The sequence below is a fragment of the Labrus mixtus genome, chromosome 13 (genome assembly GCF_963584025.1).
Source record: "Labrus mixtus chromosome 13, fLabMix1.1, whole genome shotgun sequence".
Classification (NCBI taxonomy): domain Eukaryota; kingdom Metazoa; phylum Chordata; class Actinopteri; order Labriformes; family Labridae; genus Labrus; species Labrus mixtus.
Window position 1 is genome coordinate 24,676,099 of NC_083624.1, and position 12,221 is coordinate 24,688,319.

A 12,221-nucleotide genomic window follows, 5' to 3' on the forward strand; every position below is an offset into this window, starting at 1 on the left:
TTAGTTTTCCACTTATCCACGTCCTTGTTTATTGTGTTGAGTCCTCTGACCAATCAGAGGCTGTATTCATAACTTCTCACCAACTAAATGTGTGTTTTTGTGATTTTTATTGGAGTGTTTGTCCCTCCCGCTTACTGTTGATGTGTAATGTATAACACACAAAAAGAGACACAAAACATCCCAACTTTCACTTGAACTTTTTATTTTTTAAAGCGACTGCAAAATCAGGTAAACAATCAAATAAATTCTTCAAGGAACTAATCATTTTTGATCATCCACTAACGGTATATAAGTCGGCCTCTTACCTCTATAAAAACCTAGAGGAGGTTTTTCTACTTTCCTTAAATTGAAGCTTAGGTAGTTAGCAAAATGTCCTGGTTTCTCTCACAAACCCTCGTTTCATTCCTGAGCACCAGCAGGTATCAAACTTTCTGACGATTGAACATCCCAACCCTGAAGGCATCCCCTTTACTTGGTGTCCTCTTCCCATTTCTGGATTCCCTCTTTACAAGCTTAAATGTCTACTTAATATGCTTTAATGCCTGCTCTTTAGAGCCAGGGAGCACTTCATCACTTTTATACACCTTTATATAACACACTGTTAACTAGCAATGCCTTATGGAACAGCTTGTCTTGCAGCTGGAAGGCGCCTGCATGGCATGATGGAGGTACCTGTTCACCATTCACAATGAGACAGTAAAATGGGAATAGAGGCCTCTGCACACTGCTGCTGTCTATATCAGTCAGTGATGAATATTCATGAATCACAGTGTCATGACATGCTCTGTAATTGGCAGCAACATTAGTAATGACACTGCTGGTATCAAGTCCCTGCATATTCATGTGGTGGGGCAATATTTCCTCTTGGTGCTGTTTTTTTTCTTCTTCTCACTCCTCCTGAAAGTGGAAATGTATTCTGAAGCTGCAGGTGTCCCTGGTGCCACAATCAATTTCTGGCTGGATTGTGCCCCAGTGAAAATCAGACAAACCATTAGTTTTTTGTCAGGCTCTTTGATTAATAATAGATGTGAATTATAAAAGGATGGGAGGGATACATATATAGTTTAACGTGAATCTTTTTGTAATAGTTATAAATGAAGGCCCTTAGGACTCTTACACACCGTGGCTTTGGCTATTCCGCTAATGTGTAGAGGACATAATTATAATGTTCTCTCTTATGATGCAACACAGACTTGATCTCCTATTGAAGCTGTTTGAGGTGTGATTAGATTTAGCATGCTGGTACAGAAACAAACCGTCTGATAGTGAGCGCTCTTGCAGATCTCTCTCTGCAGTGGAAGTTGTTGTGACTCCATTTCAGCCCCTCTAAAGTGTCCCACAATGGATGGTGAGGGAATTGGATAAAGCTTTGGCTAAGCTGTGAGGCTTTCTCCTCTAAGTAGCTGGATGGGAGGATGTTTTTTCTGCTTCAGTTTGAGAGCAGAGCAGCGTTCAGTCTGTGGCGTCTTCCAGACAAGAAAAAAACGGTTGCAGTTCCGGGATGGGAACTTTCACAACAATGTGAGTTTCATAGGTACAACACTTGTGATGAATCGTGCTTGAGAATGATCAACATTGGTCTTCAGTAGAAGAAACAATACTGTAAACAGAGTATAAATGCCATGACAAGCAAATATTGTTTATACAAAATTCTGATTTAGTTAAAGAGAAAAAATATCACCAATCAAATGTACTTAAACTTTCAGAGTAAAAGTACTTATCCTGACTTATGACATTATCATATTAGTTACTCAAACTGAAGATGGACCTATAATAAACTGTTTTACAACGGTTTTAATTAGTTAAGTGGTTTCTAACCTGTGGTTCTGGACCCTCCAAATGGTCACAGCATTGGTCTGATGAGTCGTGCGATAAATGATTGACGAAGAAAATAGAAAATAAATACAAAAGTCCTCTGCTACACAATAAATCTCTACCATAGTTTGACCTCCTCAGTCACTTTTTAGTTTGGAGGGAATATCTACAGTAAGAATGTAAACAGCTTCGACATCTGAAAAAGACAAGGAGCTTCAGTATGACAATGTTTTAGTGATAGTTTAAAGGTAAAAAAAAAGAAATGTTGGCGACCACTCGTTTAATCTTCAACAATGTATTACATTTAAGAACTGTTAATACGCTTTTAATAGGAAGCAGCAACAAATTATAACAGATAACTGTTATGATGTCAAATCTGAGTTGCATTAGTATATCAATATAAAGGAAAACAATGTAAATAGTACAAGAATGTAGTTTGTTTTCACCTCTGCTTGTTTCTTTGTTTACGTCTAAAAGCTTTGGGATAACAAAGAAAACATCCTTAAACTCATCTTATCTTCCCCTCTCAAACAGCTGAAGTCAGTTTGTTCTTTCTTTCTCTCTCTGATGTTCTTTATGCTCCTTCCTCCTTGTTGATCACCAGCTGACCTGTACACTACTTGTGCATTGCAGACGGAGGCGAGGCGTTCCACAAGGCTCCATGGGACCTGCTGCCGATGTTACTGGAAGCTTGTTTGGATGTTATATCTTTAATCATGCTGGCAGAAAACAAAAGAACACAGGTGAGATTCTCAAAGCTTAGTGTGCTTAGATTTGAACATAGTCTCATTTATATGAAGAAAAGGCCCAGGATGAAGTTTGTTCAAACAGAATAATTTACAGACTATAATTGGGATACAAGAAGCTACTTAGAGATGTAATCTTATATCTGTGCGCCCTGTTCCCCGTTACTCTTCTTGAACAGATGGTAATTGTAAGGATCCTCCGTATGTGTATGTGTCTAACAATACCAATGGACTGGAGTATGTAATTTGTCTTGTTCTGTTTTGCTTATTTTAGATGATCCTGTACCATCATCTTCTTTACTAAGTACCTGTCATGCAATTAGTCAAGTTTGCTTGTTACCGTGTGTCAGCGCAGCCTGTGTGTGTGCCACATGCAGATCTTGTGATTAATCTAGAAAGACACTATTTTGAAATGTTATTTGGAGTGGAATATAAATAAGCATGTGATGTATTGTTTTTTATTGCTTGATGATGTCTGACAGCTTTGTCACACAAAATACATGGCGTCTTTATTCCTAGATCCATCATGAGGAATATAAAGACATATGCATAGTAATGAAACACATTTATTAATGTGCACTGTCCCCTGGAGTCACATGACAATGAAATGGATGACTTTTCTTTCTTTTGCATGGATGCTATAAGCCTGTGTATCACATGTGCAGGGAACTGAACAGGTAAAAACCAGAGGAGCTCAGATAGTGGACTCGTGTTTGACGGGTTCAGGAGGAGTCACTGACTCCTGCTCTCATGGGGAGGAAGCTGCTTTTGTCCTCTGGTTTGAAAAACACAGACGGAGCTCAGCACTGCTTATCCAAGTAGTTAGCTGTTTCGTTTGAGTCTACCATTTATGTCATGGACAACATCCTACTACTTTTAATAAAAGCAGTTTTCGGTTCAAATATTCCTTTCCCCCCGCGAATAGTTTTAAAAATTGCAAAAAGATATCAATGCAAAAATTATCTGCACCCTCTTCAAAGATTACTCACTTTATATTAAGATTTGTATTTTCAACAAATCCCATGAAAAGCTGATAATGTGCAACCAAATAAGTCTCCAAATACTGACAAATCTTTTTCTTTTGTTTCATTGACTTTCAAATTAAAAGCTCATCAACGGGCCACATCTTAGGAACATGTTCCTTCATTACTTCAAAGATCAGTACAGCATAGTTTTTACAGCATTAACACTCAATGGAGCACTACATGTGTATTATTCCACTGCCCAAAGAAGTCCCCATTACATGTCCAAATGACTATACTGTTTGACTTAGCTTTTTAAAGTCAAATCAAAGTTGGTTTATAAAGCCCATTTAAAATAAGCTCAGTTGACCAAAGTGCTGCTCAGGTTAGGGAATCTAAAGTATGATCATATATTTATTTACAGCACAGGAGCCAGGGGTCTCTAAATGGGCTTTAGTCCATGGCCTGTTAAAGAAATCAGAAAGTATTGAGAAACAGCTCTTGCATTGGTCAAGACCACACATTGAGCCATTGCCACTTGACAGTGATAAATAATTAATTTACTTCACTCGTTTTCACAACAAAATACGACTAAATCAAATCTCATGACATGCTTTAGGAATGTGTTGAAGTTTCTTGGGCAAATAAAGGAATCTTTTTTCCCCTCAGCCCCTGCTTGCAACCACAAATGGGCATTCCTATTCCTGATGTTGCATAACCTCTCTGCCATTGTGATGGAGTTGCCTCCAATCTGCCTCTCTGTGGCTTCATCTGTAAGGAAAAGTATCTGCTATGAAGTCTGGAGCAGCAGCATGTTGAGAATGAGAGGATTGTTCACAAACTCTTTTGTCTTGGATATTTGATGGTAACAGCCAGAGGAGGCTCTCCTTCTTTGAATCAAATCAATTATCTAAGCCACTGGTTAAAGGCTTCTTAAATGTGTCTTCTTTTATTTGCTTGTGTTGTCTAATGGTGGGGTTTCAAACCCTTTCTTCCTTTCTTCTTTTCAAAAACTGGGATTTACAGATCATCTGGGACAGCAGAGAAGCGTCTAATAAGCAAAATAAAGAGCAGTTTCAGTGTTAGCAGTGTTCTGAAAGCCTCACAAAAAGTGTTCTGAAGAAAACTGATTTTTTAGATTAATTTTGTTCGCTTTGGTTTTCCATAGCTCTGCTCTCAAAAATGCAGTTCCTTTTTATAGATCCATGCCATCACGGTGTTGGAAATGATTGTTGTTTTTATCCAATGGAATATGTATGGCCCCACAATATTGTTCACGTCATGAATATCACAGTGGAAAGTTGTGCATATGTGAGTAGCATCTGGATCTATTCTAAAGATTTGGGGACAATAAGTATCCAAATGTTGATGTGTTTTCTTGGCTCCTATCGTCAGATATCAAAACTGCCCTTGTACGGAGAGACGATTTCTCATCAGGCTCCAGCAGCCGGAGCAGCGAGCTCATTCACGGAGGAGTCCGATATCTACACAAAGCCATCATGAAATTGGATTACAAACAGGTAAATGCTTCATTTTTTCTCCGCAGCTGACACTTATCCGCAGAATTCCTGGTCCCTCTGGTCATATTGCTTTATTTACCCTCCTGTGTTCATTTTTCATTCCCGGGAAGCAGTGACATGTTTGCCTTGAATGACTGCCTGCCCGGAATTCTCTGAAGTTGTTTTTTAAGAAATCTTCCAACTTAGCACGCCCTCTTTTTTTTGTCATCTGATTGTGAATTAATTCATGAAATTATCCCTCAGTAATAGGTGGAATGAAACCAAAGTGTCGTCCTTTGTGTGTGGATTGTTTAAGACGAGTCACCCAGGTTCAAACTGAAATGTCACCATTTTCTGTTACATTTCACAGCATATGAGAAATCTCATTATTCTCAGCTTGTGTTTTCTTTAGGTGCCTTATTTTGCTATCTGTATGAACATACGCAGGTCCTGGAGGTGAGCAGCAGAGGAGACCAATTAGTGTGATTGCAGCCAATGGAACTGCCTAGTCAGCAGCTCGACAGTAAAATGTAGGCTGAGCTACACGTGGAGGATGAAGCAGAGGGCAAACTAAAGCAGCATTTCATGGGATTGGGAACTTCAGACCACCAGTCACAGTATTATTCATGTCCAAATCCAATTTCTTATTTTCAAATCTAAAAATAAACCTTACACAACTGTTAAATGTTGCTTTTTCTTACACAGAAATTAAAGAGTAATAAAATGTTGTAATATCGGCAGAACAGGCTAAATCATTCAAATATGAGCAGAGATGATCAGTAAATACAAAAGAAGGAGTTTTTCTGGGCTAGTGCATGCAGTCATCGAACAAAAAAAACAACCTTCAAGGTACTCTCTTAAACAATTGAAATGCCTTTTTCTATAATGGCTTGGTCATTTAGACATGAGAACAAATTAGAAGTGTTTTGTATCATCAGTAAGTCTTCTACGACCTTCTGATGAAGATGATGCTGAAACAAGTCAAAGTGTGTTCAAAGGTCTAAATGACCAGGCCATGCAAAAATGAATTTTAAAAGAGCGTGCCTCGGAGTTTCTTCTTTTTTTTTTTTTGTTTTGTGTATGCATATCTATATAACTAAATTCAAGTCAGAATTTAAATTGTAGCTGAAAGACATTTTTTTTTCTGAAAACATAAATGCCAATAATTCACTTGTTCCAGTCTCCTAAATGTGAAATATGTGTGGATTTATTTCAGTACAGGGACTGTTAATTGATAGATTCAAGGTTTTGGGCTCTTTATTTGCAGAAAAGGCTACACTTCCTTCAGAAGTTTCAAGAAAAACATTATTTTTAATGGTTTTCCCACAGTATATTTATCAAATGAAAATGATCAAGAGTAAATCCTTAATTAGAATAAATTTAATAGCAATGAAATGGTCCATTTTGTCTCTTCAGTTGTGATCCATGGCTATGGCACCCCTCAGCACCAACACCCACAAAGCTTCAGGTGTACAAGTAAACCTCATTTCACCTGTTCTTTGCTCATTTTTCACCTCATAAGGCAGAAACAGCAGTAAACCTTTCACTTGATAAAGGAATGGAGTTGGGAAGATGGAGAAGTTCAGCCGAGTGGTAGTAAACTTTACAGTCACCTTTGGGCTCCGAGGCCCATTGAAGTGTATGGCAGAGGAGGAGCGGTCTGTGGTGTCTCTGCTCCATCTCGCCTTTGCTCCCTCAGACTTGGGTGAACTCAAGGGCCTTGATTTGATTTGTGCAGCCTTGAATCATAAGCTTTAATTGCACCTGACATTTAAAGCTTCTCTCTGGTATTTAAAGCAGTGTACAGGTGTGGCTCATTACTGAGAGGGAGGGGGGGGAGGGGGGGGGATTGGAGATTTTTCTGATTTCTCTCTCATTGCCGGGCCGTGGCAGCGTCTTAACTCATCATGCTGCCTGTCACAATCCCGGAACCCCTCCTTCACTTGCACAAAGCCGTATCTGACCTAGCTATCATCAGTCAAACCAGAGTTCAAGCCTATGATAAAACTGAGTCCTTTTTAACGCTGCAAACACTGTCACAGAGATGTGAAGCTGCAGACAGTCTGAGCGGACAAAAGAGTGTAACTCTGTGATCCACAACACATTTTACCAACCCTGAAGAAATGCTTCTTTGTTTCCTTCTTAATGCAAGACTGTGATTCTTTTACTCCTCCCTGCAGATAAATAACAAGCTGTAGCAAATGTTTAATATGATGCTCAAAGCTTTACAGAGTATATAGTGTTCTGTACAGATTACACAGCGTCATGAGAGTGTATAAATCACTCTGTGCAGTGTTAAAAATTATAGCACTTATCACAGCTGGAGACGCGGGTTGCAGCAATCTGCCTGCAAATTGTAGTACTTTAAATATGTCCTGTTATCTGTTTTAAGTGATTGCAAAACTTGTTGTTTTTTCCCCCCCCGGCTTATGTGAACAACAAGTGTGAGGGTTGTATGTTTAGAGATTTGTCTTTCGGAACAACAGATGTTTCGTCTCAAGATGAAAGATTTCTCTGAATTTCCTGCAGAAAATAACCCATGTGAGGGGCTGAATGTGCATCTGAAGGCCTCTTTGTTGTCAATAACCACAGCACAAACCCTTAGTGCTGAATCTCTCTATTATTAAAGGTAGAGCAGTGTTGAAGATGTCTAGATCCGTTTTACTCTAAAAAGCAGAGATATAATTAAATACATCTTTTAACTTGTTATGTTAGTAATGGTTCATTCTAGATACCTTCAAAGTAAACATCTTGTCTCCCACACAGCCGTGTAATTGCTGTCTATGTGAGCGTAAACAAATTACAAACAGCATTTTTTAAAACGGCAAATAGCCAGCAGGCATCGCGTTCCAACCAGTCCCAGGATCCGTCTTTCTGCAGGCTATATGTGCCTCGTGTTGGCATCAGAAAAACAAAGCATATGTTGATTGTTAGCCAGGGTGTACATAGCATGTCCTGTTCACTCAAGGTCTCCCTTGTAGCTGCAAACTCCCAACTTTGTTTCTCTAGGCTATCTGTCAGACTTCATTTAGCATTTGAGGATATGTGGGTTCCCATGTACTGCAAAAAGGCAACATACTTCTGCGGGAATATGGCCACTATCTGAGCAGTGATCTGTCAACCTTATTCATTCAGCAGAAGTAAGTAGGAAAGGGGGGTATTTTACATGAGCTATTTATATTGTTCAGGCTTTTAAAGCAGTGTTTTGTATTTTTTTATAAAGACAGAAAAATGTGAAAAAGGAAATATGAAGAGAGTGTTTTAAGTTATTTGTTAAATTGTGAATGCATAATAAGTGTAAAGCAGGCAAAGCAAAAGGGACATAAATCACTTAAGCACTTACATGTATTTAATTTTTCCTCAAGCTGTCTTTTCCATCTCCGTCCCATACACAGCCGGGTACATTATGTCAGTGACATTTTCTGTCCTGACCTTCTTTGGGGACCGGGCTTTGACTGCTCGGGTTCATCTCCTCGGGATTTTGCAAGCCATCATGGTCGGATAGTTTCAACATGTAGACATGCTTTAGCCTAAAATAGATAGTATTAGCAATCATCAAATTAAGTAAGAAGTAATAAAACATTGTTAGTATAAATACCAATAAATCATACTGATACATATTCTCATAAAGGTAAACTCAGAGACAGACTTTTCTACATCCCCTCTTGTGTCTTTATCGTGCTTGTGTACCGTTTAACTATGCCGTTTTCTTGGTGCTAGAGGAGTAATTGACTAAAGCATAACTTCATCTCCCACAATACCTGTAACAATTTAATTGGACAAGTCAGCCCAGCCAAGCATCTCTGGCTCTATGACTGCGAGACATGAAATTCATTGTCATTATTGTCTCTGTCATTTTTGCAGCATTTTGTCCGGCTGCAGAGTTTCCTCTCACTCCACTGAGTTTTTACCTCCAGGAGGCTGGAACGGGTGGTGGTGCGAGCAGAGCGGAGCGTAGGTGGGGGGGGGGGGGGGGGGGCTTCTGTTCCTCCAGGGAGCTTTGATGCTCATTTAGCTCTACTCTGTCATTCGGCCATTTTGCCTTTTAATTGCTAGAGATAATTATCGTCATCATTATTGTTATCTTCATCAGCATGTCAGGCTGTTATAGCCGCGCCATGCTCTTCATTCATAAATCCTGCTACTGGGATCTGACTAATCCCTGAATTCCTGACATTTAATGTAGTATTAATGCTCCTGTTCTTTGCCTGGTGCCAATCTGTGACAGGCTCACAGCAGAGAGCTGTGAATCACGGGGTCAATGGTCATCAGGAGGCTCAGCAATCACTAAGGATCAGACACTGCCTACTGGTGCCGAGCCCCTCCAAAGCCTGGTCTGTGTGTGTGCGTGCGTGTGTTTGTGGGTGTGTGATCGTGCGTGTGTGTGATTGTGTATGCATGTGTACACACTCACCACCGGTGGCATAAGTTTGCTAACCACATACTATAATGGTCACATTCAGCCTACAGAGATGAAGAAGTGGGTTCCATGGTCTTCCTAATACATCATGGCAGGGTGCATACTCTTGTATGTAATTCATTCTAAAATGTGGCCTTTAAATCTGTTGTTTTCTGGCTGTTTTTTTTCTTCACTTTTTGCTTTCAGATTATTTATTTAATTCCCGTGGTGGGGGAATGGCTTCCAGCATGCCGTAGCATTAAGCAGAGCCCACTGGCTAGCTAGCCTCAAGTCGCTCAAACGTAAAATAAATCAGGGCACAAAGGACCCTGCTCATTCCTGCAAAGTAGCAACATTTTCCCGGGCCAACAATGAGGACTTGAACTTCCTCGGCAATAACAAATAGAAAGAAAGTCACCCGAGACACCGACATTAAAAGTGATTAATCATCTCTATTCTCTCTTTACTTTTGAACCAAGGGATTGTCCGGCAATAAATCTTCAAAGATGTACATAAGAATCACTCCCTAATGAAACAGGGCTTTGTTCATTTGTCACCTTTTAGACCCCCTTTCATTTAAATTACAAAACTTGTGACCTTGTGACTCTGAATATAGATCTCTGGTATTTTAGAGCTGAAGAGGGATTAATCCATAAATCTTGATATTAGATTTCTCTGTTCATTAGAAGGATCCTGCCGAGGGATCTTAGGCTTGAAAAGCAGATCAGCTGCTGTCAAGAGCTGTTTACTGTCATATTGACATATTGAACAATGTGATTATCAGAGGGTGGACGTGATTGTTTTTAGTGATTTGTCATTGTCTTTTTTTTAAATGGAGAATGTCCCTCTTTTTAGTTTTTTGGTTTTAAACTATTCTTTGGGAGGGGTAAATGAAGATGTAGAAACTTTAAAGGTAGTAAACACAATCACATGTTGGCACAAGGGCAAATAAATGCTGTCAAACAACAGGTTCGTCAGCTGCTACCTCTGTAGTCTTGGTATACTTTAGGATGTGACGCGCCTGCTCTGTATCCCTCCATCCCCTGCCTTTTCGCGGAGAGCAGTTCCTCTTCCCGGTGCAGGAGAAAGAGAGGGAGGGGAGGGGGCAAAGGGCCGCTGTGGCTTTAAGTGTGCTCCTTGTGTGGCCAGAGCAGCCATCGCGCTGATGCAAAGTGACAGGGACAGATGTGACATATCGGTTCCGACACACTTCCATACCACCAGTCACAGGCTCGGGGTGACTCACATCCCCCTGCTCTGGTCCTGTCCCCCCGCTGCAGGACAACACAACGATGCTCGAATGAACCTCGCCATCGCCCTCACTGCTGCCAGGTATGGGGCTGCCATAGCCAATTACACTGAAGTGGTGCACCTACTGAAGAGGGCAGACCCTCAGACGGGGGAAAGAAGAGGGTCTGTGGAGCGCACTGCGGGGATGTGATCACAGGTAAATCCAACAAAAGCCGCTTCCTTCCTTCCTGCCTCGCTCTATTCCCACTTTCTCTCTCTCTCTCTCTCTCTCTCTCTCTCTCTCTCTCTCTCCCTCGCACAACGGGGGCCCTCCCAGCTCTTCTTACTCGGTGGTAGTTTGCACATAGTCATTGCACATCTAATGCAGGGGCTTTTAATATTTTATAAGCGTTTTATGGTGTAGAGGGCTGCCTCAGATCTTGTAGGGAGGAACATAAGACGGAATTAGCGTACTCCAAATGGCCTTACTTACCTTTTAAATGTCATGCATCGGGCCGGCTTTGGAAGAATAAAGCAGTTAAGGGTAAAAGATGGTATTCTGAAACATTTCATGAATAACCAAGATTTGAGGATCTCAACACATGACCACCCCCTGATGTTTTTAAAAGATGGAAGTGTGCTCTTGGAGGAGATGTCTCACTTTAATAATGTGAGAGGAGGGCCTCACATAGAGAGGGCTTAGACTGAAAGGATAATAGAAACACTTTTATTATCACTTCTTTTTTCTTTGCAAAAATTTGAATCACAGTCTGACCATTCCATCTCTCTCTTCCCTTCTCTTAGCAGTTGCAGCATCCCATGTCAAATTAGAAAAGGCTGGTCCGTCATTCTCCCCGTTGTAAAAACACATCACACCATCCTCCTGGTTTCTTTTGATAGGCGTCCCATTATATATACTGTAGCTTGTCCACATCAAGCATCACATTAACAAACATTTCCCCTTCCACAATTTCAAAAGGCTCCCTCAGTCACTGCCACTGAGCTCCTCTGTGACACAAAGAGGCAAGAGGGAAATTAGGTATGTCTGTTTCCTATTAATTACAATCCTGGGAAGTCTCCCATGGACACACTCGAGCCACTCTATTACGGCGAGAGGGGGGCGTTCGCTGATAAATTAATAATCCGGCTTGTCACCAGCCACAGATGAATAGCCCCTGGTGATTGATGCTGTTTTCTTTCATAGGGCAGGAATTTGATGTCAGAGCCAAATGTGTTATCAATGCCACGGGACCTTTTACAGACACGCTGCAGAAAATGGATGATCAGAAGAACCCCCGACATCTGTCAGCCCAGTGCTGGGGTGCACATCGTCATGCCGGGCTATTACAGGTAACTAACGGTGGGCCCCTACGTCTCTGTCACTGTCCCCCCCTGTATTACCGGCTCCTTAGCGCTGCCGTCTCATCAGTTCATTAGCGAGAGCCAGAGACTTCTCAGCCTGTGGTCTCAACAACCAGGCTCTGTCTGATGGTAGGAGAAGATCAGAGAGGAGAGGAGAGGAGCGTCAGATTAGTTTTTCTGAACTGTAAAAGAAACTTAACATGTGCTG